Here is a 23,082-nt window from a genome sequence, read left to right as displayed (position 1 = left end):
GTACCTAAGACGGATGAAAAGTAAAGTTTTATACATACCTGGGGCTTCCTCCAGCCCCCTTCAGGCTAATCAGTCCCTCGCTGTCCTCCACCACCCGGATCTTCTGCTATGAGTCCTGGTAATTCAGCCAGTCAGCGCTGTCCGGCCGCATGCCGCTCCCACAGCCAGGAACATTCTGCACCTGCGCAATAGTGCTGCACAGGTGTAGTATGCTCCTGGCGGCGGAGTGTGTGCATGCGCACTACGCCCAACTGGCTCAAGTACCTGGACTCATAGCAGAAGATCCAGGTGGTGGAGGAGGACAACGAGGGACTGATTATCCTGAAGGCGGCTGGAGGAAGCCCCAGGTATGTATAAAACTTTAATTTCATCTGTCTCAGGTTTACTTTGTTACACAGTAGTACTATACTCTACATATGCACTCCCCACAGAGCTGCAGGGAATCCACTGAGAATGCTGTGCACATTGAACACAGAGGTGTTGTCTGTCACCCATAAACCTTGTTCAGATTGTGCATGAAGAATGTGTAATAGAGGAAGAATCTCCTCATTCCCCTGCAGAGTACCTGCACATCATTCTTACATGTACCCACACTTACATTGCCTAGGGCCTGATAGATGTTCTTTGTTCCGGTTTGTACCTTTTACAAGTACTCTTACCAAGGACTAGTTTTAGTCTAAAGGGAATAAATATAGTAGTCTACAGATCCTTCTCACTTCAGTTGTCTTGTAAAATTCCTAAGCGTTGGCAGTTAAGAGACGAATTTCATGTTACATACTTTTAATCAACAAAATTGTAATATGCAAATTAGAGGAGTCGGAGTCGAGGAGTCGGTGGAATCCTAAACTGAGGAGTCGGAGTTGGAGTCGGTGGATTTTTGGACCGACTCCACAGCCCTGGTTTTATGGGCACAGCGTGATCTATTCTTCCATACCGCTCTGATAGACAGGGAGAGCTGACCAATCTATTTGGGGAGAGAGAGAGTTGACCAATCCAATCTGACAGTCGCCTATATACTGTTATATACTGGGTACCACATCCAGTACAGCGAAGAGGGGTAGTCTTATACGGCGAGTATATCCCACACTCTATATTTTAACTGGAAAAGTTGGGGGGTCGTTTTATATACCAGTCGTCTTATACGCTGGAATATAGATTTCCTGGCTCTTCAAAGTTCTCTAGTATTACCCAATATGAACATGCTTAACCAGTTGGTGAATTGATGTAGATAAAGCAATTTAGAGTGTTTTCATAAGTATTTCCCAGATGGAGTTGAAATGGACCCTGACAAAATAAGAAGGATAAACCATCAATGGGGGGTGGGGAAATGGAAATGGGTTGAATTATATCAATATTGGCATGTGATAGCAAAGAAGGGTCTCTAGGAATGATTTGAGACATAGGGACAAGACTTGTACTAACAACTGGTGTGACAGGTAAAGGCGGACTATTGGCTAGTGCCTGTGAACACTGTTGACTTTAAAATGGGTTTTACTTCATGCATGAAAATTAATAAGGCAATGGGTATGGGTGAGCTGAGAGAAATGATAGAAGATGGAATGAATGAAAGTGTGTGGTAGCTTGGAGCACTGGAGCTTTCTATTCCAGGTCTTGCGGCTGCACCATAGGGATATGTGTAGTAGCCAAAATAAAGTAGACACACTGAAGAATAAATGTCAGATCCATGAAAGTGGGTGTAGGCCCTAACTGACTGCTCCAAGCTGTGGGTTTGGTGCAGAAGTGGTGTGGCGGCTGTGGCCTGACCATATGGGGGTGGATGGGCACACCTTCTCAAAGAAAAAGCTTCTGGACACTGACTGTTCCTGTTGAATACATTTCAGTACATATTTTTCCTTTTGCTCCTGAGAATCCCGGTATGTGCCAGAGGTACAGAGTGCAGATCCCTGCACACAGACTTAAAAACATATCATCCTTCTATACTTGCTGGTGTTTAGCATGTTGTTTTTACATGATATTTAAAATACAGTAATGGTGTACAGATATGGCTGCTTTCGCCTACATTTTGTGTCCTCCTTCTGGAGGGGGCTTTTCTGCTGTTGTCAGCAGCTTCAAAAGTCTCCACATTTCCTGACATCCTCGGTAATACAAGTTAGATTAAAACATAGGTAACACAATAAACATTTGAAACATAAACACATACGAAACACAATAACTTTACAAAGAAAATTACATTTCTACACTTTTGTATAAGAACTGCAGTTCTTAAAGGGACTCCGAGCAGTGCAGAAACTATGGAAAGATGCACATCATTTTAAAGCTCTCTTTCTCCTCTTTCCAATGATATATAAACCGCCACCCTAGGCCTTTTAGTTTTCGCTATTTTCGCGATTGAAATTGCCGCGGCCGCGATTTCGATCGCGAAAATAGAGAAAACTAAAAGGCGTAGGGCAACGATTTAGGTGTCGTCAGAAAGAGGAGACTGAGAGCTTTAAAATGATATCCATCTTTCCATAGTTATATTGTATTACACAGGGCGACTTTTTGTCAAAGTCAGCAGCTCCATTCTGCTGAATGGAGCTGCTGACACTGGGGAAAGTGTCGTCCTGTGTAATACAATATAACTATGGCTTGATGGATATCATTTTAAAGCTCTCTTTCTCCTCTTTCTGATGACACCTAAATCGTCGCCCTACACCTTTTAGTTTTCTCTATTTTCGCGATCGAAATCGCGGCCGCGGCAATTTCAATCGCGAAAATAGCGAAAACTAAAAGACGTAGAGTGGTGCTTTATATATCATTGGAAAGAGGAGAAAGAGAGCTTTAAAATGATGTGCATCTTTCCATAGTTTCTGCACTGCTCGGAGTCCCTTTAAAAGAAGTGGTGTGTCTTCAATTTGTCCTCATCTGGAAATAGCAGTAGAATCATTGAAGAAACGATGTGCTCTTCATTGTATTTTTTTTGTTCTTTTTCCCTGAAAGACCGAAACCAATTATAACACATATCCAAATGGCATTCAGTTGCAGCAATCATGAAAAACATCTTGGCATACAGTTATGTCCAAAGCAATGTAGGCAAAAACAAAATACTAATGATCTTGTTCCTCCTCTTGTTCTAGTTAGTTGTTTGTTGATTATTCAAAGCGCTCAGGCTAACAATCACATTGACTGACAACATAACAACATAGTGCGCTTACACCTGAGTACAGCAATACTCCACAAAATGTTTGTAATAGAAGTCCAGCGCACATCTTCACATAAAAACTAATCAAAGTCCAAACCAAATGCTAGTGCTTCAATCTTCTGATTTTCCACCACCAGAGATCACCAATATAAAACACACTCACCAGAGACAGTGCGACCACTGTTAGACTGGTCAGTCAGCGCCCACCTCCAGGATACCCCAGTACTTCAGGTCCTGGTCTCTTTATGCTTTCATTTCATGTCCAGGTGCACATGCCCAAATAGTGCATCTCCAGTACCTCAAACAGAAGCTTCTCATAGCATGATACCGTTTAAAAGCTCTAAAACTTTATTAAAATATTCCACTCACATGTCATTTGTAGTATAGAGGGCACAGAGTTTTATTACGGGCTCTCCCCCGTTGCCAAGTCGGGCTAAATGAGGATTCCACGCTCCGGCGTTCCACACCGCCGCTGCTTAGTTCCTGGTCCGTCCAATTCCCCGCTCGACTAGTTTCCAGGGCTGTGGAGTCGGTCCAAAAATCCACCGACTCCGACTCCTCAGTTTAGGATTCCACCGACTCCGACTCCGACTCCTCTAATTTGCATATTACAATTTTGTTGATTAAAAGTATGTAACATGAAATTCGTCTCTTAACTGCCAACGCTTAGGAATTTTACAAGACAACTGAAGTGAGAAGGATATGTAGACTACTATATTTATTCCCTTTAGACTAAAACTAGTCCTTGGTAAGAGTACTTGTAAAAGGTACAAACTGGAACAAAGAACATCTACCAGGCCCTAGGCAATGTAAGTGTGGGTACATGTAAATGATGTGCAGGTACTCTGCAGGGGAATGAGGAGATTGTAAACAGACAACACCTCTGTGTTCAATGTGCACAGCATTCTCAGTGGATTCCCTGCAGCTCTGTGGGGAGTGCATATGTAGATTATAGTACTACTGTGTAACAAAGTAAACCTGAGACAGATGAAATTAAAATTTTATACATACCTGGGGCTTCCTCCAGCCGCCTTCAGGATAATCAGTCCCTCGTTGTCCTCCTCCACCACCTGGATCTTCTGCTATGAGTCCAGGTACTTGAGCCAGTCGGGCGTAGTGCGCATGCACACACTCCGCCGCCAGGAGCATACTACACCTGTGCAGCACTACTGCGCATGTGCAGAATGTTCCTGGCTGTGGGAGCGGCATGCGGCCCGACAGCGCTGCCTGGCTGAATTACCAGGGCTCATAGCAGAAGATCCGGGTGGTGGAGGACAGCGAGGGACTGATTAGCCTGAAGGGGGCTGGAGGAAGCCCCAGGTATGTATAAAACTTTACTTTTCATCCGTCTCAGTTACCCTTTAATTTGTAGTCACCAAACCAAATTTTAACAACATATCAAATTATTTGATTTCATCAGCAAAGGGAGTGCATACATTTGCATAAATTAGCATCAATGCAGAATTATTTCCATCTCGTTGACCATCTCTATTAGTGACACAGCTACACATCAGGCTTTATTCTTACAGCATAGATGTTATTTAGTATATATAAGAGATTCCTGTGTACACATCATATATACAGTCACAATCAGATATGTATATCTGACCTTAAAAATACGGGGACTGCTTTGTTGAAGCAGCACAAGTAACTAATTTTGATTGGTTTATTTCATTTTTGTGGACTAAGCACAGCTATTACTGTATCTATACTGTATATATACATTATTTTTAATGACTATTATTTGAGAAATAGAACATTTTATCATATTTTCTATTTTAATTACAGTTACAAATTCATTAGGAGTCGGAGTCGGTGCATTTTTTCCCGACTCCGACTCCAGGCACCCAAAATTGCCCGACTCCACGACTCCGACTCCACGACTCCGACTCCACAGCCCTGCTAGTTTCGTCACTCCCTCGTGACTCATCAGGAGCATGGGGATTGGATAACTTTGATTAGTTATCAGTTTTTATGTGAAGATGTGTGCTGGACTTCTATTACAAACATCTTGTTCTAGTTAGAATACATTATTCTCATCACCTCCACCCAGACACCTTTCTTTTTGTAGCCATAAAAAAGATATCTGTCTGAGACCATACAGGCAGGCCTCTCTTCTGCTTGGGTCAGCTTGAGTGTGGATGACATTTTATAGGGCATGGTGGCAGGATGAGAAGCAAGCAGAAATGATGTGACTAGAACTGGTTTTGTACCACTGGGAAAAGGGGTCAAACTGCAAAATAAAAAGCTTTCAATATTTGAATGGTTGCTCTCCAACCAATTGATTGACATGCACATATGTGGTGTTGGCATGCACATAATCCTCATCAGGGAGTCATTCTTTAAAGTTTAAAAATAAGATAATCACGCTATTTTACTTGGGAAAATTCATTGCTGCTTAGCTGTTATTTGTTATTTCACAGAAGCCCTTGAAATAACATGATGATGATATAATCTGTCTCTTTTTTTTCCACATGAGAGGAGGCAACAAAGGTTCTTCTATAGATATCTCTGTTGCCCCATGAGACTCAGTGCCATGGGAGTAAAAATTATTTTTCATCACCAACAATGGGACTCCATCTCGCACAGCGTGTGTGTGTGTGTGTGTGTGTGTGTGTGTGTGCGTGCGTGCGTGCGTGCGTGCGTGCGTGCGTGCGTGCGTGCGTGTGTGTGTGTTATATATCTGTGAATAGTTCTCTGGGTCATGTTAGCATTTCCAAAGGAAATTTATGTGGAATGGCTGCAACAAGCATGACATTTTGCGAATAATGGCATAGTTCTCTGGTTGGCTTTATTGACGATGAAAAATCTAGAAAGATAAGCTAGAGCTTTAAATAATATCTCATATCTTTTGGTGTGCATTCCGCACGCGTAGATATGCGGCAACGCGTATTTTTGTACGCGTTGCGGTCCGCAACACCGCTAATTGCAGTAGGGAATGCGTTCAATAATACGCATGGCGACCGGCCGACTGGTGAGTCGTCAAAAACGAAACTAAGTGACAGGGGGGGACCGGAGGATTCCAGAGTAGCTCCAAGGGCACAGGACTGCTGCAGGGGGCTGGTAATAGCCCCAGGTAAGTGAAACTCTTTACCCCCCTTCAGTTAAGGTTCCCTTTAAGTGCTGAAAGTTATTTTAAACAGGAGATTAAAAATTATCTCCCAAGAGAAAACTTAGGAGAAAAAATGAATGAAATAAGGGCTTATGTCTTGTTCCAGTTTGCTTCCTTGCCTTTTTCTGCAGCATGGGGAAAAGAAATAGGGGTGAGAGGGTGTGTGTTGGAGACATGGTGTTTTCAAAATGGCATTAGATGATCTGGTTTGCTACCTTAAATCCTCTTTAAAGAGACTCCGTAACAAAAATTGCATCCTGTTTTTTATCATCCTACAAGTTTCAAAAGCTATTCTAATGTGTTCTGGCTTACTGCAGCACGTTCTACTATCACCATCTCTGTAATAAATCAACTTATCTCTCTCTTGTCAGACTTGTCAGCCTGTGTCTGGAAGGCTGCCAAGTTCTTCAGTGTTGTGGTTCTGTGATGCATCTCCCCCTCCAGGCCCCTCTCTGCACACTGCCTGTGTAATATTTAGATTAGGGCAGCTTCTCTCTTCTCTCTTATCTTTTACAAGCTGGATAAATCCTCCTCTGAGCTGGCTGGGCTTTCACATACTGAGGAATTACATACAGGCAGAGCTGTCTGCACTCTGCAGGAAGAAACAGCCTGACACTTCAGTGGAAGATAGCTGCAGGGGGAAAGAAACACACAAATGATCAAAAGGAAGGCTGTATACAGCCTGCTTGTGTATGGATGTATTTTCTATGTGTGGACATACTGTACATCAACCTACTTCCTGTTTTGGTGGCCATTTTGTTTGTTTATAAACAAACTTTTTAAAACTGTTTTTAAGCACTTTTAATGCGGCGAGGAGCGGCAAAATTGTGACAGAGGGTAATAGGAGATGTTCCCTAACACACTGGTATGTTTACTTTTGTGCGATTTTAACAATACAGATTCTCTTTAAGAAAAATCATTTAAACCTATAGGTAAGAGTTGACCGTATTCAGCTTGGTGTAATAGTGATGTTCTTCAGGTATCAGTAAGAGGCCATTTCGTGTTAACTAACTTTATAGACCTTGTTAAATAACATAGTAGTAGATGGAATAGATTGTGATAATGACCTCCTTTTTTCATAAAAGATCATACAAAATCAGCAGATTGATATATGTTAAATTGGCTGATAAAATTTAATGCTAATAAGCGCAAGACTATGTGCCTAGATCTCTATAATATGATTTCATCTTTTCTGTTGAATGACAGAGCCAGGTAAAACAGATTTGCAACAGGATTTGGGAATTCTGTTGAACAAAAAGCATCAGCACCTGAGTGTACCCAGGGCCGGGCCGAGGCATAGGCTGGAGAGGCTCCAGCCTCAGGGCGCAGTGTAGGAGGGGGCGCAGAATTCATTCAGCTATCATTACTAATTGTGTTTTAAGCAGAAAGAAATAAGAAAAGGGGATACATGACAGTGACTGCATGCCAGATAACTAGATATTGAGGTGTTGGGGAGGTTGTGGGCCCTGTGGCACCTCTTAGTCTAATAGCAATCAGTGTGTGACGGCTGGGGTGGCAGGGATGGAGGGGCGCACTTTGGTGTCTCAGCCTTGGGTGCTGGAGGACCTTGTCCCGCCTCTGAGTGTACCCAAGGTGATATGACATGAGATAAACCTGTGTATACAGTACAAAACATATTGATAACCAGGCTGTTTCACTTGTTTTAATTTGCTGTCTGAAAGAGTTAATTTCTAGGCATGGAAGTGATAGCTTCTGTATTGGCCTCGATTCATAAAGCATTACCTCATGCGGTAATGCTGAAAACAGCAGACTTTACCGACCACTTAGCAAAATGTAAATTCATAAAGGCTGTTACCGCATGAAAAGCTGACATTACCGACCAGGGAGATAAATTACCGACTTGGCTGTAGTTACCAACAACACATGTCAGTAAATTGTCAGCAAATGTCAATTCATAAAGCCTGCAACAAGCGGTAAGCCTGGCGGTAGTTACCGACACCTCTAGTGAGGCGATAACAAGTTACCGACAGCTCTGACAGCTCTGATGAATGCAAAAGTGCAGAGAGCCGAAGTATGTTTGAGTCATCAGTGGAGAGAGCCAGGGAGCCCTTTGTGTGAATCATTTGAGCAGGCAGGGAAAGACCGTGTGACTCATCTGTCTGAGTCATCAGTGGAGAGAGCCTTCTGTGTGAGTCATTTGAGTAGGCAGGGAAAGACTGTGTGACTCATCTGTCTGAGTCATCAGTGGAGAGAGCCTTCTGTGTGAGTCATTTGAGCAGGCAGGGAAAGACTGTGTGACTCATCTGTCTGAGTCATCAGTGGAGAGAGCCAGAGAGCCGTGTGTGTGATTCATTTCTGCAGGGCAAAAAGAGAGAATCAAGACACTGGGGACTCTACCACTCTGGGACACTTAATAGGCTGCCACTGATTAGAGAGAGTAAAACATTCAACCTACTTTGTAAATGTTTAATTATAAAAGAAAACCCTGGGATACGTACTGTATCTATAGGGCTCACCTCCCCCCCCCCCCCCCCCCCAAAAAAAAAAGTGGGGGAAAAAGTCACTGCGTCTTATAGTCCAAATGCAGGAAGTTCCTGCCTTGTGAACGCCTGCCAATACGAAATTCCAACCTGTCACAATGTCGGGGACTCCCTGTACTGTACCCATGCAGAGAAGGACACAGGGGGACACAAAGGGGCATAGAGGAGGACACAAGGGGGACACAGGAGCAGGCATGGGCTTTCAAGTCCAGACAGACTCTAATTCGGAATTTAAATGAAGTCTAATGACTTCAGGTATGACTGCGGGATGGGGGAGTGGGTTAACTTACCAATAAGTCTTCGGGACGTCGGCGTTTCATTATGCGTCATAAGCATAATGAAAGCTGTGTTGCATTACTCACTACCGCGCTTCTTCTTTCAAGCTGGAAGGAGAAAGCGCGAAAGTGAGTGGTGGAACGCGGCTTTCATTACGCCTCACCTTCCCCTGCAGAATTAAGCTTTGTGCGCGGCTGACAGCGGGCAGGGACTTACCTCTGCCTTGATCCAAGCGCAGGAGGGAGCTCTGTGTGCCACTGCACTGGTCCAGACCAGACTAGCGGCAATGCAGAGCTCCCTCTCGTGCCGGGAACAAGCAGAGGTAAGTCCCCGCCTGCTGTCAGCCGCACACAAAGTGTAATTCTGGAGGGGGATTGAGGAAGGGGGAGCCCCAGGTGAGGGAAGGGGGGGGGGGAGACATCCCCCCTTCTCCGCCGCTGTGCCAGTCACTTCCCCTTCACTGCACTGCCACCCCTCTTGCTGGGGGACACCTGAAGTCCTGGCTACCTATTTTGGGGACACCTATAGACTTGGCTACCTTTTCTGGGGACACCTACAGCTGGCTAAATATTCTGGGGACACCTACAGCTGGCTAAATATTCTGGGGACACCTATAGCTGGCTAGATATTCTGGGGACATCTATAGACCTGGCTACCTATTCTGGGGACACCTATAGCTGGCTACCTATTCTGGGGACATCTATACACTTGGCTACCTATTCTGGGGACACCTATAGCTGGCTACCTATAATGGGAACACCTATAGACCTGGCTACCTATTCTGGGGACACCTATAGCTGGCTACCTATTCTGGGGACACCTATAGACCTGGCTACCTATTCTGGGGACACCTATAACTGGCTACCTATTCTGGGGACATCTATACACATGGCTACTTATACTGGGGACACCTATAGACCTGGATACCTACATTGGGGACACCTATAGACCTGGCTACCTACACTGGGGACACCTATAGACCTGGCTACCTATACTGGGGACACCTATAGACCTGGCTACCTATTCTGGGGACACCTATAGATCTGGCTACCTATTCTGAGGACACCTATAGACCTGGCTACCTATTCTGGGGACACCTATAGCTGGCTACCTATTCTGGGGATATCTATACACATGGCTACTTATACTGGGGACACCTATAGACCTGGCTACCTATACTGGGGACACCTATAGACCTAGCTACCTATACTGGGGACACCTATAGACCTGGATACCTATTCTGGGGACATCTATAGATCTGGCTACCTATTCTGGGGACACCTATAGACCTGGCTACCTATACTGGGGGTACCTATTTTGGGGGAATTGTCAAAGTATCTATTTTTGGGGAACTGCTGCTGCCAGATTAAGTGTATTTGGGGAACAGCTGCCAGATTGTGTATGTTGGGGGAACCACTGCCGCCAGATTACGCGTATTTTGGGGAACTGCTTCCAGATTATGTGTATGTTGGGGGAACTGCTGCTGCCAGATTATGTCTATTTTGGGGGAGCCACTGCAATATTATCTGTATTTTGGTGGAACCTCTGCCAGATTACGTGTATTTTTGGTGAAATGCTGTCAGATTATCTATTTTTGGGGGATACACTTTGGCAGAGCTCAAACTTCCCCGGCAGACCTTTTACACCACAGGTAAGGTCATGTATATTTGGCCCCACCCATGTCCACGCCCACGTTCTGTTGCGTGACCACGCCCGTAGCGCAGCACAGGGGTTTTTGTCAGTATAAAATATCTTTTGTCAGTAAATTTTTATATCTCTGTCAGTAAAAAGTAACATGAAAGGTTGGCAACACTGTTGAGCACACAGTTCAACTGTCCGTGGAAAAGTAGCCACACCCCATACAATTTAAGTATCTGTTCAATTCAAGATTAGCAATCAATTTTTCTGACGGATTGTAATAATTCAAAAATCTGAAGAATGTACCACACACCTATGTTCAATTTTCCCCAATAATGAATAAAATAATTGAAAGCTCAGAAAAATTGATTGGCACGGTACATCAAGTAATTGACAATCCATCACACACCATACAATTCTTGATAAAGTTGGTCTGAAATTTCCAACATGTCCAATCTCCAAAAATAAAAAAAAAACAAAACGGGAAATTCAATCGTATTTGAAAACAAAAGCTCTCGATTTTTCGGAACAACCGATCGAAATTATGAAATTGGTGAAAAATAGGATCTTTTAATTGTATGGTGTGTGGCCACCTTTAGGGTTTTTTTAAACTGAAAGACTTGTGTTTGCAATAATGTTGAAACCTATATGATTAATTGAAGTGATATTTATGAGTCATTAATTATTGCAGTATGAATTCTGCAGTTATGCAGTATGTATTATGTCTCTAGATGAACACCCAGTATAACATTGATGTATTAAAGGGGAACTGAAGAGAGAGGTATATGGAGGCTGTCATGTTTATTTCCTTTTAGACAATACCAGTTGCCTGGCAGCCCTGCCGATCCTCTGCCTATAATACTATTAGCCATAGCCCCTGAACAAGCATGCAGCAGATCAGGTGTTTCAGTGGTTCAGACTTATAAGTCTGATCTGACAAGACTAGCTGCATGCTTGTTTCTGGTTTTAATCAGATACTACTGCAGAGAAATAGACCAGCAGGGCTGCCAGGCAACTGGTATTGATTAAAAGGAAATAAACATGACAGCCTCCATATACCTCTCTCTTCAGTTCCCCTTTAAAGAGACTCCGTAACAAAAATTGCATCCTGTTTTTTATCATCCTACAAGTTCCAAAAGCTATTCTAATGTGTTCTGGCTTACTGCAGCACGTTCTACTATCACCATCTCTGTAATAAATCAACTTATCTCTCTCTTGTCAGACTTGTCAGGCCTGTGTCTGGAAGGCTGCCAAGTTCTTCAGTGTTGTGGTTCTGCTGTGAACTCCCTCATCCAGGCCCCTCTCTGCACACTGCCTGTGTGATATTTAGATTAGTGCAGCTTCTCTCTGTTCTATTATCTTTTACAAGCTGGATAAATCCTCCTCTGAGCTGGCTGGGCTTTCACATAATGAGGAATTACATACAGGCACAGCTGTCTGCACTCTGCAGGAAGAAATAGCCTGACACTTCAGTGGAAGATAGCTGCAGGGGGAAAGAAACACACAAATGATCTCTTGAGATTCAAAAGGAAGGCTGTATACAGCCTGCTTGTGTATGGATGTATTTTCTATGTGTGGACATACTGTACATCAATCTACTTCCTGTTTTGGTGGCCATTTTGTTTGTTTATAAACAAACTTTTTAAAACTGTTTTTAACCACTTTTAATGCGGCGAGGAGCGGCGAAATTGTGACAGAGGGTAATAGGAGATGTCCCCTAACGCACTGGTATGTTTACTTTTGTGCGATTTTAACAATACAGATTCTCTTTAAGTGTAGAATGTCCTACCACACTGTGTAAAGGCAATAAAACTGGCAAATTTTAACCATTTCTGCTGCGAGGACGTGAGCCTCACGTCCGCAGCGGCAGCTGCTACAGCCGTAGGGACACGCTACTCATGTTCCTGCAGTTTGGGGGGCTGTGTGCGCGATTGCGCAGGCAGAAAACAATCACATTCCTTCAAAAGCACTCTGAAAATCCTGGTGGAATTCCCAGGGTCAAATCGCAATTGTGATTCGTAGTGGGTCCCAGGCCTTACTGCTGCTGGCACAATGGCAGCTGCTAATTAGTGGCTGTTACTGCTGCTGGCAAACTAGTGGCTGCTAATCAGGGGCTATTGCTGCTAATGATACAGTGGTGGCTGCTAATTGGTGGCTGTTGCTGGTACAGTGGTGACTAACTGATGGCAGCTGCTAATTGGTGGTTGCTGCTGCTGGTATAGTGGTGGCCAGGGATGCTCTCAAATTCGAATTTGGATGAAATTCAAATAGGGTTATTTGAATTTCATCCTGCTAATTACTGCAGCTGTGCGGGTGGCCGAGGGGGGGGGGTTAATCTTACCCATCAGGCGCCTCCCACGCTGCGTTCCATTCCGGCGTCACGTGACTATACACTTCCTCCTTCAACCCGGAAGGAGGAAGTGTATGTAATAACGTGACCGCCGGATTGGAACGTAGCGTGGGAGGCGCCGAGGGACGGAGCAAGAAGACGCCTGATGGGTAATATTAACCCCACCCCCCCTCGGCCACCCGCACAGCTTCAGTAATTAGCAGGATGAAATTCGAATAATCCTATTCGAATTTCATCCGAATTCGAGAGCATCCCTGGTGGTGGCTGCTGTTAACGGAGCTGGGACGAGGTCCTCTAGCACCCAAGGCTGCGACACCAAAGTGCGCCCCTCCATTCCTTCCACTCTGGCCTTACACACTGATTGCCATTAGACTAAGAGGCGCCCCAGGGTTCCCAACATCTTAATTACTAGTTATCTGGATTGCAGTCACTGCCATGTACCCTTTTTTTCTTATTTCTCTCTGCTTCAAACACAAAAGGGGAATTATAGCTAAGTGAGTTGTGTGCCCCCTCCTACACTGCACCCTGAGCCTGGAGCCTCGCTTGCCTCTGCCCGGCCCTGGCTGTTAAAGTACATCTGAACTGAAAAAGAAAAAAGCCTAGGAAGTAAACATATATTACAAATACGTCCTGCATATTGAGCCCGGCATCCTCTATTGGTTCTACGTAGTCCCATTCACTTGCAATCCAAGCAAAAAAACGGATTCCTCTGGTTTTAAATATGGTGTAGATCCCAGAACTACTTAGGCCCCGTTCACACTTGCGGACTCGAACCGGGGTCGCAAACAGACAGTACTGGTCTCAGCGGTGGCCACAAGTTGCCACCAGTTGCGGATCCGGAATGTATCAGTTCCGGCTACAATAAAGTAGCCGGAACTAGATACATTGCAGTGCCAGAAAGGCACCGCAAGCATGGAGGATACCGGCGTGTAGTCCGGGCCCCCCAAGTGGCATAGGACCGGTGCTGGAAGCATCCGGTCCTATTGCTAGTGTGATGAGAAACATCCGTTTCTCATTGCACAGCATGGCCGCATGTTCGGGTCAGGATCCGGCCCGGGTCCGCAGCCGCACCGGGACGGACGGCAAAAACGGAGCATGTTTGAAAAAAGCCGGATTGTCCCGGAGCTGCGTTCCCGGATCGGATCTGGACGGTCGCACGAGTGTGAATGGATACATTGATTAACAATGTATCCATTCACCATCCGCTGTGTACGGAGCATTCCGGGTCTGGGGAAGCCGGACCTGGAACGCTAATGCGAACCGGGCCTTAGGGTCATCGCTATTGCAGGCACTTGTGACGTGCACGCATCTCAGCGCTCTGTTAACTGAAAGTCGGGACGCGCAAGAATGAGCACAAAGGGGCAGCAAAGCAGGTATACTCTAGGAGGGAAGTAGAATTGACTGGCTGCGGACAGACTAGGAGAACTGGCTCTTCCTCCTCACTCATATTTGACAGCCATACCAGTTGCATAATTGGAAGCAAAGTTGCGGGACCTGGAAAGGGAGGGCACATACAATTAAAGGATACTGAGGCGTGGTCAGACGTAATGCGCGACATAGTGGCGTAGTGTGTGACCTGGCCGGAGATACAGGAGCATTTACAATGCAACTGATGGGGGTGGAGGAGAATGGGGGGAGTGGTGGGCATGAGGACTGCTGCCTGTACATGCCTGCTTCCTTCCCTTTTCTCTTGGTTATCCTTTAAAGTGGGTGCTGTGAGGCTATCATTAGTAGCATTAAAGTATACTCAGTTCAGTGGTACTTAACTACTTCCCGACCGCCGTATAGACAAATGGCGGCCGGGAAGTGGACGCCGCAAGGACCGCCGTATTGACAAAATGCGGCGGTCCTTGTATGGGCATGGGCGGAGCGATCGCGTCATCCGTGATCCTCCGCCTCCGCCTGGCGCCGCTCACCCGCCGCAACATCCCGCCGGCCATACAGAAGCGCCGGCGGGATGTTAACCCGACGATCGCCGCATACAAAGTGTATAATACACTTTGTAATGTTTACAAAGTGTATTATACAGGCTGCCTCCTGCCCTGGTGGTCCCAGTGTCCGAGGGACCACCAGGGCAGGCTGCAGCCACCCTAGTCTGCACCAAGCACACTGATTCCCCCCCCCCCTGCCCCAGATCGCCCACAGCACCCATCAGACCCCCCCCTGCCCACCCCCCTGTTTGCACCCAATCACCCCCCTAATCACCCATCAATCACTCCCTGTCACTATCTGTCAACGCTATTTTTTGTTTTATCTCCCCCTCTTCCCCCTGCTCCCTCCTGATCACCCCCCCACCCCTCTGATTCTCCCCAGACCCCCCCCCCCCCCCCAGACCCCCCCCATGTACTGTATGCATCTATCCCCCCTGATCACCTGTCAATTACCCCCTGTCACTGCCACCCATCAATCAGACCCTAACCTGCCCCTTGCGGGCAATCTGATCACCCCCCCACACCAATAGATCGCCCGCAGATCCGACATCAGATCACCTCCCAAATCCATTGTTTACATCTATTCTCTCCTCTAAACACCCACTAATTACCCATCAATCACCCATCAATCACCACCTGTCACTTTTACCTATCAGATCAGACCCTAATCTGCCCCTTGCGGGCACCCAATAACCCGCCCACACGCTCAGATTGCCCTCAGACCCGACCCCCCCCTTATCAATTCGCCAGTGCATTAATTACATCTGTCCTTCCCTGTAATAACCCACTGATCACCTGTCAATCACCTGCCAATCACCTATCACCCATCAATCACCCCCTGTCACCCCCTGTCACTGCCACCCAACAATCAGCCCCTAACCTGCCCCTTGCGGGCAATCTGATCACCCACCCACACCAATAGATCGCCCGCAGATCCCACATCAGATCACCACCCAAGCGCAGTGTTTACATCTATTCTCTCCTCTAAACACCCACTAATTACACATCAATCACCCATCAATCACCACCTGTCACTGTTACCCATCAGATCAGACCCTAATCTGCCCCTTGCGGGCACCCAATCACCCGCCTACACGCTCAGATTGCCCTCAGACCCCCCCCTTATCAATTCGCCAGTGCAATATTTACATCTGTTCTCCCCTGTAATAACCCACTGATTACCTGTCAATCACCTATCAATCACCCATCAATCACCCCCTGTCACTGCCACCCATCAATCACCCGCTGTCACTGCCACCAATCAGCCCCTAACCTGCCTCTTGCGGGCAATCTGATCACCCACACCAATAGATCGCCCGCAGATCCGACGTCCGATCACCTCCCAAGTGCAGTGTTTACATCTGTTCTCTACCCTAAACACCCACTAATTACCCATCAATCACCCCCTGTCACTGCTACCTATCAGATTAGACCCCTATCTGCCCCTAGGGCACTCAATCACCCGCCCACACCCTCAGAATGCCCTCAGACCCCAGCCCTGATCACCTCGCCAGTGCATTGCTTGCATCTATTCCCCCCTCTAATCACACCTTGAGACACCCATCAATCACCTCCTGTCACCCCCTAGCACACCTACCCATCAGATCAGGCCCTAATTTGCCCCGTGTGGGCTCCTGATCACTTAGCCAAACCCTCAGATCCCCCTCAGACCCCCTTCCGATCACCTCCCCAGTGCATTGATTGCATCTATTTTCCCCTCTAACCACCCCCTGAGACACCCATCAATCACCTCCTGTCACCCCCCTAGCACTCCTATCCATCAGATCAGGCCCAATACAACCTGTCATCTAAAAGGCCACCCTGCTTAGGACCGGTTCCACAAAATTCGCCCCCTCATAGACCACCTGTCATCAAAATTTGCAGATGCTTATACCCCTGAACAGTCATTTTGAGACATTTGGTTTCCAGACTACTCACGGTTTTGGGCCCGTAAAATGCCAGGGCGGTATAGGAACCCCACAAGTGACCCCATTTTAGAAAAAAAGACACCCCAAGGTATTCTGTTAGGTGTATGACGAGTTCATAGAAGATTTTTTTTTGTCAAAAGTTAGCGGAAATTGATTTTTATTGTTTTTTTTTCACAAAGTGTCATTTTTCACTAACTTGTGACAAAAAATAAAATCTTCTATGAACTCGCCATACACCTAACGGAATACCTTGGGGTGTCTTCTTTCTAAAATGGGGTCACTTGTGGGGTTCCTATACTGCCCTGGCATTTTAGGGGCCCTAAACCGCGAGGAGTAGTCTAGAAAACAAATGCCTCAAAATGACCTGTGAATAGGACGTTGGGCCCCTTAGCGCACCTAGGCTGCAAAAAAGTGTCACACATGTGGTACCGCCGTACTCAGGAAAAGTAGTATAATGTGTTTTGGGGTGTGTTTTTACACATACCCATGCTGGGTGGGAGAAATTTCTATGTAAATGGACAATTGTGTGTAAAAAAAAATCAAACTATTGTCATTTACAGAGATATTTCTCCCACTTAGCATGGGTATGTGTAAAAATACACCTCAAAACACATTATACTACTTCTCCTGAGTACGGCGGTACCACATGTGTGGCACTTTTTTACACCCTAAGTGCGCTAAGGGGCCCAAAGTACAATGAGTCCAATGAGCCCATGTCAGGGCTCTGCCTCTGACATGGGCGACCAGGGTTCGAATCTCGGCTCTGCCCGTTCAGTAAGCCAGTACTTATTTCAGCAGGAGACCTTAGGCAAGTCTCCCTAACACTGCTACTGCCTATAGAGCGCGTCCTAGTGGCTGCAGCTCTGGCGCTTTGAGTCCGCCAGGAGAAAAGCGCGATATAAGTGTTTGTCTTTTTTAGGATTTCACAGATCATTTTGCGACATTTGGTTTCAAGACTACTCCTCACGGTTTAGGGCCCCTAAAATGCCAGGGCAGTATAGGAACCCCACTAATGACCCCATTCTAGAAAGAAGACACCCAAAGGTATTCCGTTAGGAGTATGATGAGTTCATAGAAGATTTTATTTTTTGTCACAAGTTAGCGGAAAATGACACTTTGTGAAAAAAACAATTAAAATCAATTTCCGCTAACTTGTGACAAAAAAATAAAAACTTCTATGAACTCACCATACTCCTAACGGAATACCTTGGGGTGTCTTCTTTCTAAAATGGGGTCATTAGTGGGGTTCCTATACTGCCCTGGCATTTTAGGGGCCCTAAACCGTGAGGAGTAGTCTTGAAACAAAAATGACCTGTGAAATCCTAAAGGTACTCATTGGACTTTGGGCCTTTTAGCGCAGTTAAGGTGCAAAAAAGTGCCACACATGTGGTATTGCCGTACTCGGGAGAAGTAGTACAATGTGTTTTGGGGTGTATTTTTACACATACCCATGCTGGGTGGGAGAAATACCTCTGTAAATGACAATCTTTTGATTTTTTTTTTACACACAATTGTCCATTTACAGAGTTATTTCTCCCACCCAGCATGGGTATGTGTAAAAATACACCCCAAAACACATTGTACTACTTCTCCCGAGTACGGCGATACCACGTGTGGCACTTTTTTGCACCCTAACTGTGCTAAAGGTCCCAAAGTCCAATGAGTACCTTTAGGAGTTCACAGGTCATTTTGAGAAATTTCGTTTCAAGACTACTCCTCACGGTTTAGGGCCCCTAAAATGCCAGGGCAGTATAGGAACCCCACAAATGACCCCATTTTAGAAAGAAGACACCCCAAGGTATTCCGTTAGGAGTATAGCGAGTTCATAGAAGATTTTATTTTTTGTCACAAGTTAGCGGAAATTGATTTTAATAGTTTTTTTTCACAAAGTGTCATTTTCCGCTAACTTGTGACAAAAAATAAAATCTTCTATGAACTCACCATACTCCTAACGGAATACCTTGGGGTGTCTTCTTTCTAAAATGGGGTCATTTGTGGGGTTCCTATACTGCCCTGGCATTTTAGGAGCCCTAAACCGTGAGGAGTAGTCTTGAAACGAAATGTCTCAAAATGACCTGTGAAATCCTAAAGGTACTCATTGGACTTTGGGCCCTTTAGCGCAGTTAGGGTGCAAAAAAGTGCCACACATGTGGTATCGCCGTACTCAGGAGAAGTAGTATAATGTGTTTTGGGGTGTATTTTTACACATACCCATGCTGAGTGGGAGAAAGATCTCTGTAAATGGACAATTGTGTGTAAAAAAAATTAACAAATTGTCATTTACAGAGATATTTCTCCCACCCAGCATGACAGGGGGTCAGAAAAGTCATAGATGCTTGAAAATGGGAAAATTCACTTTTTGCACCATAGTTTGTAAACGCTATAACTTTTACCCAAACTAATAAATATACACTGAATGGGTTTTTTTTTTATCCAAAACATGTTTGTCCACATTTTTCGCGCTGCATGTATACAGAAATTTTACTTTATTTGAAAAATGTCAGCACAGAAAGTTAAAAAAATCATTTTTTTTGCTAAAATTCATGTCTTTTTTGATGAATATAATAAAAAGTAAAAATCGTAGGAGCAATCAAATAGCACCAAAAGAAAGCTGTATTAGTGACAAGAAAAGGAGCCAAAATTAATTTAGGTGGTAGGTTGTATGAGCGAGCAATAAACCGTGAAAGCTGCAGTGGTCTGAATGGAAAAAAAGTGGCCGGTCCTTAAAGAGAGACTGAAGCGAGAATAAATCTCGCTTCAGACCTCAGAGTTAGCAGGGGCATGTGTGCCCCTGCTAAAACGCCGCTATAGCGCGGCTTAACGGGGGTCCCTTCACCCCCAAATCCCCCTCCGTAATGCGGGGGAGCGCTTCGTGGTTGGGGCAGGGCTAACCGCCACAGCCCTGCCCCACGCGAGTCTGTCAGCGCGTATCTCCGCCTCTCCCCCGCCCCTCTCAGTCTTCCTTCACTGAGAGGGGCGGGGGAGAGGTGGCGATGCGCCGCTGACAGACGCGACTGGAGGCAGGGCTGCAGCCGTTAGCCCTGCCTCCAGGAGCGACCAAATGCACGACCAAGTCGTGCTGGGGTGGGTTTGGGGGTGAAGGGACCCCCTTTGTGCGGCGCGATAGCGGCGGTTTAGCAGGGGCACACGTGCCCCTGCTAACTTTGAGCTCTGAAGCGAGATTTATTCTCGCTTCAGAGTCTCTTTAAGGGGTAGAAAGCCCTAGGTCCTCAAGTGGTTAAAGGGAACAAGCACTATCTGAATAAAATATATAAAGTGAACCTCTCCCCTAAGGGAGGTTTGTAAATAGTGTGGGCCGGTTACCAGACATTACTTACCTTCGGAGGGCTGATCCCTAGTCCTCAGTCTGTATGCATTCCACCGTCTTCTTCAGCCAGACCCGCAGCTGCAGCAGTTCAAGCTCGTGTGGCAGTGTTGCAAGTTCCTGGCTGCCGTAATGCATGCCAACAGATCTAGTCCTTCAGTGTAAGTACATTTACCTGCATGCATTACTGTAGTTACAAGTGCGTGACACCACCATGGGAGCTTGAAGTGCTGCAGCTGGGAGCTGGCTGACAGTGAAGTGTGTAGAGGGGGGGAGGGGGTTGGCTAGGCTAGGGAGCAGCCCCCTGAAGGTAAGTACTGTCTGTCATCCCCAGTGGCCAACACTATTTATAAACCTCCCACAGAGAGTGATTAGTTTTATATATTTTATTCAGATAGAGCTCAGATCCCTTTAAAATGTTGCCTCTTATACTCTTTACCCCTCCCTTCTTCCTTACCCCACTACCTCCCTTCCTTCACTTACTGTGTCTGCTTGAACTTCTGCCCTCCCCTTCACACTTCGTTTTCCTCCTATTGCGGCCATTTTCTGTTGTCCCATAGCAGATACTGTAGAACTACAAAAAGATGACTACCCGAGTCTGCGAATGTGGACTCCGGCGGCCATTTTTTCGTAGCTCTATAGTATTGGACTATTGGATAGCAGAGAGGAGGCACAGCTGCAACACGGCGGTACGGCGGTGACACATACCCGGAGCTGAGTAAGCGGACTACGCGATAACAGAGGGGGAGGCAGAGCGGTGACAGATCCCCGGAGCTGCCGCGACATGTGAATGTGTCGCGGCACACGGGTTGACCATCACTGCTGGAAACAAGTGGATTTGAATAGGAAACCTATGTTGTGGAATGGGCTAGGGGTAAAGGCACAGAACTTATGATGGCAGGGGGTGGACCCGAGTCTGTCTATGGCTGTTATGTTGGAAATCTCTCCCTGACTAGGAGAAACCTTATCCCCATCTACAATAAGCTGTACTTACCAGCTTCTTCAGCTAGTCAGAAGATGACGTTGTTGTTGTTTAGAACTGACAGCATGTACTGGAGAAGCACTAGAACATGGTGGGCACTGTAATTTATACATTTCTTTTTTGCATTTTTGAAAGCAGATTGCTTTATTTAAAAAGTGCATAAGTACAGTTATCTGTTAAAGTTGTGTGCTGGCATATGTACAATCTGGATGGTTTCAGCCTGAAGATACTCCAAGCAAAACATATTTCTGACATGAACGCTTTACCATTTTGAAGGTGTGTTGGCAAGACTCCTTTTTATTTTGCCTTGGTTCTTGTTGTGTATGCTTCCATTGCTGAGATTTCTCTTCTTTTCTTGTTGTTTTACTGAGATGCAAAGTGAGAGAGCAAGTGGCAAAGAAAAACTTTTTTTTTTTTTTTTTTAGAAGTGCTGGTTCACACGGACTCTTGCGGGGTTGGAAATGACGGCCATGGCGCTTATTGTTTAAGTGCTGCCCCTTTAAATGAATGGACAGCGCTTTGTACCGTCATTTACGGTTTCTTATGTTTGTGTAAACGCGGCCTTTCGATCCCAATTTTTCCTGTTATTTCCTTTTGTTCCTGAGCACAACCTGCAGCAGCCAGGATCGGCAACCGTGGTACCTCCGTGTCCCCCTGCGAGAGACAAAAACACAACACACAAAATGAATGACGATGGGTTGCATCTGCAAAGGTAGCCAAATGCTTTATTGCATGCTTGCATAAAAGCATTTGAATGAGTCGCTGGCCAGCTGCAGGCTACTGATTCAGATACCTGCCTGAACCAACCCTAAGGATGAAGGTGCATACACACATCAGACTATAGTCTTCGGAAAATGAAATATCACAGACCAATCTTACCACCCTTCATGTAGTATGAGAGCCATACTCTGCACAGTCTATTCTATGGAGCTGAACTCCCCATCAGAAAAAAAATCTTTGCAAGATGCTGCACACAAACATGCTGCACACACTCAAAAGATCTGTAGCTGCAAAAGATCTGTTCCTGCCAAAAATCCATTTCTGCAAATTGCAATGATAGTCTATGAGATCTGCAGATCATCATACACACATGATTTAACTGACATTCATCTGCAGATCAGATCCACCAGGATGGATTTTCAGATCTGCGGATGATTGCTTGATCTGCAGATGAATGTCAGTTAAATCATGTGTGTATGATGATCTGCAGATCTCATAGACTATCATTGCAATTTGCAGAAATGGATTTTTGGCAGGAACAGATCTTTTGCAGATACTGATCTTTTGTGTCTGTACAGCATCTGTGTGTGCAGCATCTTGCAAAGATTTTTTTCTGATGTGGAGTTCAGCTCCATAGAAAAGACTGTGTAGAGTATGGCTCTCATACTACGTGAAGGGTGGTAAGATTGGTCTGTGATCTTTCATTTTCCAAAGACTATAGTCTGATGTGTGTCTGAGCCTTACGTCTCTGATGGAATTTGTTGCTGCTTCTCTCCTCACTATAGCGATTTTTCTCTTGTCTTTGCTGTGTCCACTGTTAGAAGTCTCTCTGATATAACCAACAATAGAACCTGTTAGAATCCTTCCCTTCCTTTTATCTACTACTGCATAAGGTTTTTCTTGTAACTTGTCTTAACTCTTAGTGGACTAGAATGAAGGATACGTTGACTATAAGTATTTTTAATATATTTTACTTTCAGGTCGCGTCTAAAACAAGTGTGAAGTCCTCATGTTGCAACCCCCCAAAAAGGTAAGACCTCTTCACTGCCTTTTCTGAAACAGTACTCCTTAAAGTCTGAAGTTAACATACTGTAGATACTTAATTTTAGATTTTCGTATTACTTTGTAGAGTTTGAACCTTATGTAGTGGTCAGATGTATTTGTTTAATTTTTTTTG

At 45.4% G+C, this 23,082-nt stretch overlaps 1 protein-coding gene across 1 annotated transcript in view; it reads left to right on the top strand.

The window, feature by feature from the left end:
- Positions 1–20,869: 20,869 nt before the first annotated feature.
- Positions 20,870–23,082, top strand: part of HIVEP3 (HIVEP zinc finger 3) — a 160,394-nt gene continuing 158,181 nt past the window's right edge. The window contains 2 exon segments of the mRNA XM_068269291.1: positions 20,870–21,461; positions 22,886–22,935. The gene's annotated coding sequence lies outside the window, so the exon portion shown is untranslated.

The sequence above is a fragment of the Hyperolius riggenbachi genome, chromosome 2 (genome assembly GCF_040937935.1).
Source record: "Hyperolius riggenbachi isolate aHypRig1 chromosome 2, aHypRig1.pri, whole genome shotgun sequence".
Classification (NCBI taxonomy): Eukaryota; Metazoa; Chordata; class Amphibia; order Anura; family Hyperoliidae; genus Hyperolius; species Hyperolius riggenbachi.
This window is presented reverse-complemented; position numbering and strand designations above follow the sequence as displayed.